Source organism: Chinchilla lanigera, unplaced genomic scaffold, assembly GCF_000276665.1.
Source record: "Chinchilla lanigera isolate Chin_1 unplaced genomic scaffold, ChiLan1.0 scaffold00016, whole genome shotgun sequence".
Classification (NCBI taxonomy): Eukaryota; Metazoa; Chordata; class Mammalia; order Rodentia; family Chinchillidae; genus Chinchilla; species Chinchilla lanigera.
Genome location: NW_004955417.1, coordinates 27,383,500 through 27,391,254, shown reverse-complemented (window position 1 = coordinate 27,391,254; position 7,755 = coordinate 27,383,500).

Here is a 7,755-nt window from a genome sequence, read left to right as displayed (position 1 = left end):
TGGCCTCGGTGTAGCTCCAGCAGGGCCCTGCACTGCACACATCACGCCATGTTGAAATGCATCCGCTGATTTGCGTTTGTCATGAGCCCACGGCCAGAGGAGGAGGAACAAGCGCACAGCTGTGCGTCCACACCTGGACAGGAGTGGTCAGGTCTCCTTGCACGGTGACCAGTGCTCAGCCCCTCGGCGGGGATTTCCGACATTCCAGAAAGGCCTCCCTCAGATGCATTTACTGTGCCCAGCAGGGCTGGCTCGGGGAAGCACTTTAGGGCCTCACCTATCTTCCCCAAATCCGCGACCACGCGTTGCTCCTGTGAGAAGGTGGTCCCCAAGAGTGTGGGGTGATCGGGGGAAGGAATCCAGGGCTGGTGCGGGTGTGCGTGGGCTCTGGGGTCACGTGATTGTGCAGTGTGTCACAGCCCTGGCCGGCGTAATCCTGGGTCTCAGAACAAACTGCGTCTCTTACCAGATTCCCCACGGCCCCCTTCATACAAGGCATTCTGGCTTTAGAAGACATATCAGAGGGGCGCCACCCAGAATAACAGAAACACTGGAGGTGTTCTTTTTGTTTGTTTTAAAGAGAATAAAAAGAACAATAGCAAAATGCCAACAACATAGACAAAAACAAAACAAGGCAAAACCATAAGAATGATACAGGGTTTCAAACAAAATGATAGGAATGAACAGTGGTTGTTATATTACATATTTTTATCTTCAGTGAAGTTGGTCAGATTACCAGATGTAAGAATGCAAGACTGATCAAACCATTAAAGAGAATAAAAAATAAAAACAAAACAAGTATAAATGATACAGAGTTTCACCAAACGAGATGATAGGAATTCAACAATGGTTATTGTATTGCATATTGTTGTCTTCAAATTAGTTGTTCAGGTTGTCAGATATAAGCATGCAAAATTAGTCAAAAATAAATAAATAAAGCATTAACTGTTCCTTTCAATAAACCATTAGACATCAGCAGTACAGTTATCCCAGCCGTCCATATATATTTTGTCCTTTCCTTATTTCTTTTTCTCCTTTCCCTCATCCCAGTTGTTTCTTCTTTTGAGCAATTTCTTTCCCTTTCATAATATCTATTGTACATTTTGGGTCTTATTTACTCTTTCGTGTTCTTATACTAGGGAGGCAATATGATGGTTGCACATGTGAGTCTGATTTATTTCACTTATGAGTATGGTCTCTAGTTGCATCCATTTACCTATAAAGGCCTCAAGTTTATCTGTTTGTATAGCTGAGTAATACTCCATTGTATAAAAATACCACATCTTTTTTATCCATTCCTCAGTTGATGGGCATTTGGGTTGTTTCCAAGATCTAGTTATTATAAACTGTACTGCTATCAACACGGGTGCACATACATTGCTGTGGTATGTTTTCAGTTTTCCTGGGAAAATACCCAGAAGGGCAATAGCTGGGTTAAGAGGGAGCTCTAATCCTAGTTTTGTGAGGATTCTCCACACTAATTTCCACAGTGGTTCCACCAGTCTACACCCCCACCAGCAGTGGAGAAGGACACTGGAGGTGTTTTAACAAAAAAATTGAAACGGATATGAAAGGAGTGAATGCTTCAAAAGAAAATGGAGGCTGCACACAGTAAATGCAGGCGCAGCTTCACACGTGGGGTTGAGGGGACGGGAAAATCTGTGGGTGTCACTGGCCCACAGAGCAGCGGAACCCACAGCCGGAGGGCCCAGGGGACTGCAAGCAGGACACGGCTGACGGTGTCGGAGGGAAGCCCCTTCCTGTCCTGCTGCCTTCCAGCCTCTCTCTACTGCCCTGGGGGCCACACCCAAAAGCAACAAGTTGGCGAAAGTGAAATGCAGCCTGGTGAGTGCCGTCCCGCACACCTGGAACCAGTGCTAGGCAGGCTAAGGCCGGAGGGTCACTGAACTGGAGGCCAGCCTGGCATACACAGCAAGACCCTGACGCCAAAAGAAAAAAAAAAAAAAGGAAGGAAGAAAAGAATTCCCACCCAGCGTCACAGACGCAGAAGGGCACTGGTGTTGAGGGACAACGGGTTTATAACTGACACAGGGTCCTTCAGGATGCTCAGGGGTCGGCTGCTCCCGCCTCTTGCAAGATCATGTGACAACTTCAGAGAGCAAATCAGATGACAGCCAGTCAGCTGAAACCCCCTTGGGGTTTGGGAACAGTAACTTAGGGCTAAAATTTGCCAAGTGGAAGTGGCCATTGTAGAGGGGACCTGTGATCCATTAGCTAGTGGTCAACTTGGAACAGCTGAATTGAATCAGCGTGGGCCGGGGGTGGAAGGCCCACCTGAGGACTGTTGCCATCAGCGTAAAAGCAGAAATGGAGAGGATGGTGTGCTGTTGATTCTCCTAGAAAAGCTTGTCATGCTGGAACTCAGCTGTTCTCATCCTTGGAGTTGCTCGGGACCTCACTGTTGCCGAGGATGGCTGCGGTTCTCATCAGGGGAGCTCTGGTCCTTACTTTGAGCGTCACTTCCTGGCTCCCGTGCAGATCCCTCAGCCTGCTGGCACAGATCCTTCATCCCGCTGGCGCAGACTCTCTAGCCTCCACCACGGACCTGTGGGCCTTCCCAGTGCAGATCCTTGGTACAGACTGGCATGAGACGTTGTGGTTTCCAGGCCTCCAGCTAGGCTCATGGAGGACACTGCCATGGGATCCCATTCGGTCTCTAGTGCCTGGACAGATCTCCTACACTCCTCTGCATTTGCCTCTTTGGGTGAATATTATAAAATAATCCTATAAATTATGTGTCCTGTATTAAATCTTTTCCCTTGAAAACCCTGACCACAACAGCACCATTGCTTCTTGACTCTTTAAATGGACTTGCTCCTCTTTCACCTTCGTTTTGGTGCTGAACCCATCAATGACTATTTTTTCTACTCCATGGTTTTTATTTGATTCTCTTCATTGTTCCTGTTTATCTGCTGAAATTTCCTACCTTTACGTCATTACAAGCATATTTTCCTTTATGTCATCAAGCATTGCTGTAACTGCTTAAAAGCCTGTCTCCTCGCTCTGATATCCGAGTCCTCCCTGGGGCAGCCTGATTGATGACCTTCAAAGACTGGTGTGCTTCTCAGTGCCAGGATGACTGGGGAGGACATCCCTAGCTTTGTGAGTGCTGTTTTGTGGAGAGTGGATTCTGATACATTCCTCCAGCGAGTGTCGATTTTAACACGAAATTAACTTACTGGCTTCTAACCTGCCAGCTCTTGGGCCGCAGCTCAAATCTCAGTTCCCTTCTCTCACCCTTCACCGGGCTGCTGGAAATCCGCCCTGAACACGCATGATCGAGTAATCAGAGATCTGGACAATGCTCACAGACAAAGTGTGGGGCTCCCGCTCTGTCCTTCACTTTCCAGAAATGCGGTTGCCTTGAATGTCACCCGATTCTCTGACAAAGGCCGGAAGGAGTACAGGGTTTTTGCTGGCATTTTAGCAAGCTTGCATGGGACAGGATGACAACCGACTTGTTTAAAAGCCATCAACCCAAAAGCTCACCCACCGCCATTCCCATCCCCCAGGTATGGATAGTCTAGGTGTTACCAGGTTGGGGTCTTGTCCAGGTTCTCCGTGTCCTAAACAAAGAACTGAGGAGGACACCCACACGGAGCAGCAGGTCAGTAATTTTAATGAAAGAGAAAAAAGAGTGGGCAGGGCCAGTGAAAAGTGAGCTCTGCACCCTCATGCACAAAACCATCTCCCAGAGCACCAAGGGCCTTGGGTTTAGGGCGGGACTGAGGGCTCCGTCTGAGGCCTGACTGCTGCTAATGAGTGTCTTGACTCAGCCCCTCTGCTGGCAGTGCAGCGTTTGCCCTTTCATGGCCCTGAGAGGAGCTGTCAGGGCGTCCAGAACCTGCGGGGAATCTGCAGTCAGTGACATGGTGATTAGGGGTGGGGTCTCCAAGGGTTGCAGAAGACCCCTGGGTGCGTGCTGGGGACTTGTTGTGGATAAGCCGCGTTACCCGGTCACCTTCTCGGCTGTTAGACCTGGACAGCCTGGTGGTGGGCTGGCTGGCTCGGCGGGTGGGCCCAGTCCCAGCAAGCGGCCCCACGGCCGACCCCTCCCTCGCAGCCTTTCCCCTGGCACCGCCTGCCTTGGAGACGTCCTGCCGCCCTGTGTGAAGGGTCGGTCTGATGAGAGTGCATTTAGTCACTAAGAGAAGCAAGCAGCCATCTCAGCCTAGGTCCCCTCCGGACGAGGATCCCCCAAGCCCCTCTCACTTGGTACTTGCTGGGTTCTGCCGTCAGCCTGCAATTTACATTCTGTCTGTGCTTTTGTCAGGCGCTTTAATCCCTCTCAGGGCAAAACCATGTACAAGTAATGTATAAATATAATATATAATAAGTAAGTTTTAAATAAATGGGTAGGTGGGTGAAAACTCTAACTATCCACTACACACGCTCAGAGTAAGTCCTCGCTCCAGGCCAGCAGTTCCATGATCTGGTTGCAGACACGCAGGTGGCTCTGGGCATCCGCTGGGCACACCCGGGTCCCCGTGTCCAGGGCTGATCAGGTAGTTCAGGCGGAACAGGCCCTGAGCTGGTCCTGGGGTGTGTGGCTGTGTGGCCTCTGCTGAAATGACTGCTATGGTTGTGTCCACAATGTCCCCCCAAAAGGCTCTCATCTTCGGGGTGGGGCTTGGGAGATGGTTTCGTGCATGAGGGTGCAGAGCTCATCACGTGGGATGACCACCAGTGAGCGCTGACTTAGTTACTGCTCTCTCATTGCTCAGACAAAACACCCGGCACCCAAAGTTAAGGGAGGAAAAGTTTATTTAGCTCACGGTTTGTAGCGGTTTCAGTCCATCATCGGCTGGCTCCAAGGCAGGGTGGCATCACAGAGGAGAAATAGTTCATGTCAGGCAGAAGACAGCAAAGCAAACAGGGGACCTTGGCAGCTGCTTTCTGCCCCTTTTAGTCTCTCCAGGCTACTGGGATCAGGGCAGGCACCAAACCAATCAGTGGACTGATTTAGGAATCACACACTCTAGATCCAGCCACCTCTGAGAAAGCCCCACTGGTGACTGCATGGGCTTGGGGGACAGCTACACACAGGTGTAGCATTCCTTCCCAGCCCCCAAAGACTCATGCGATTCCTTTATTCAAAAGGCATTTGATCTACCTGTAAGGGTTGCCAGAGCCTAACGGTTTCGCTGTGAATACCAAACCTTTGCACCCATAAGTCCCCGAGGTGAAATGACACCTTCCCATACATTCCACGTCTTCTCTAGATTACTTACAATACTTAATACAAGTCAGATATGGTGGCACACACTTGTAATCCCAGCACTCAAGAGGCTGAGGCAGGAGGATCGTTGTGAGTTCATGCCAAGCTTGGGTTATGTTGTGAGACCCTGTCTCAAAAACCAAAACAGTAAACAAATAAATACTTAGTGTAATGTAACTGCCATGTAAGTGGCTGCTTTTATTTATCATTTAGGGAATGGTGACAAGAAGAAGAACGCCTGTCTGTGTCCAGGGCTGATGTTTCCCAGCATTTTCAGTCTGAGGTTGGCTGACTGCGCAGGGGCGAGGGGCGAGCACCGGAGCTTGTGGGAGGCGGCACCAGCACACCGTCCCCAGCCGCGCCGCGGCTGGCAGCACTTTGTGACAGCGTCTCCCCACCCGTCACAGTGCCCACAGCCTGTTCAGGCTGGTATCTCTCGTCTCCTATTCTGATCCTCTCAATTCAGAAGCACTCCGACTAAGCACAGTGTAAGGAATAGACTCGTTTGCTTCTTTAGAGGCAAGCAGTAAGTGCAGACGTGCATTTTTACTGCTAAAGCAGAACCCACTGTAAAGAAAATGAACTAAACAAGACTTCTCCTGCCTGTATCTGACACCTGTTTCCCGCGCCCTGGGGTGGCTTCACTTACCGGGGTGGCGCTGTCTCCTCTCCCAGGAAAGGAGGGTCCGAGGCCGACCCCGCCTCGCTGGACTGCTGTGCTGAGAACCTCACTCAGCGCGGTGGGAACGGAAGGGACTCTCCTTTCGGAAAAGCTTCTGCCGGGCTTTTCCGCCTGGCCCCAGACGAGGGATAACACGTGAGAAGCCCAGGGCTCCACCACCATTTACACAGGAACCGTCCCTCCGCTCTTTCCGGCTGCAGAAGGCCCAGGGCTGCCACTCTCGCTCCCAGCTTAGAGCTCAGCCTGATTCCGGCCCAGAAGCGCAGCTCAGGGGGAGGACGGCGGAGGGCTTCCCTTCGCCCAGGCCCCGTGCCCCCTCCTGGCAGCCGAGCCCTGGAGCGGGCAGGGCGGGGTGGACCAAAGGCCCAGCGTGGTCAGTGCCCGGGGTGGCCTCCCGCCAGGCGCTGTGGCAGGTGCCCACTGCTGGCTCCGCCCCAGCTCCCTCTGCTGCCCGCTGGCCTGCAGTGGTCATCGGGGAAGAGCCCCTGGCAAGGTCAGCCTGCCCGGCAGTCTTCTGGATGGTCCGCACCTGGCAGCACGGGCGTCCGGTCCTGAGCCGGCGGGGATCCCTGCCCGTCATCCTGCTGAAGGCAGGCTCAGGGGTGGGGCCCTGGGTCCGGGCAGTGTGGGGCACAGCGGGCCTGCTGAGAGCTCTGTGGTGCGTCGGGGCCGGGGATGGGTGCGTCGGGGCAGCCAGGGGAGCGCTTCGTCCTCCTCAGCCTCTCTCCAGGCCCTCCCCGCCTGTCCCCTGCTCTGTCCCCAGGTCCTGTGATGCGGCCTCAAGCTGAGGTTTGGGGGCCACGGCTGCTTCCTGGCCCTCCGTGCAGCCATGGGACAACAGGACAGCTGCCAGGGCACCCCGCACGCAGCCGGGACTGGGAGCTCTGTCTCCCCGAGAGGTGACAGGCCAGGGACTGTCCTCACTGCCCTGCCACGAGTCCCTGGGGGGACGGCCAGCAGGGCTCAGGAGCCGCCCCGCCCCGACCACGACAGCGCGCAGAGCACAGGGCGCGCCTCCCTCTGCAGCTGCAGCCTCGTGTCACGGGCTCTTCCTCCTGCATGAACCTGGTCCCCACCCCGGTGACAGCCGGCACTCGGCAGGACCCTCAGCTCCAGCGCCGCACAGCCGTCTGCTCTGTACCCCTCTCCTCTTCCCCAGAGGACGCACAGCCCAAGCTGTGGCGACACCTCGGCTCCTCTGAGATGGCCCCAGACCCGGCAGCGCAGCGGCCCCCGCTCATGCCCGCGCCATCGCCCTGCACCGGCCCCGCCCTTCCCCGAGGTCACCCTCTGGACAGCTGTCCTCCCTCTGCGCCACCCCGACGCTCAGCCCCGGCCCACGGGCCAAGACGGGGTCAGCTGAACTCGGGGCCGGAGCCCCAGAAACGAGCATACACTGCTGCCACCCCGCGGTGTGGATGCCAGGTCCCCAGGGGCACGGGGACAGCGGGCTGAGCCTTCGGAGACCCAGGCAGCTCCCTCTCTTGCTCCCTCTTCCACAGAGTGGGGTGACGCCGTTTACCTGCCAAGGTGGGAAGCTGTGCACATGGAACCCCAGCCCGAGCCGGGCATGACAACGCACACGTGTGAAACTCAGCATTCGGGAGGCTGAGGCATGAGGGTCGCCACGAGATCAACAATAGCCTCAGCTACACAGCCTGAACTACACAGCGAGACCCTGCCTCAAAAAACAAAACCAAGTAATAATAATAGTAAATTAAAAATAAAAGCACTGACTTGCAACTCGGGGTAGCGTCCCGGAACGAGCCTGGGTGGGGACAGAGGAGCATCCCGTGCCCGGCCCCGGGGCACCGAGGCCCGCGCCAGCCTCCGG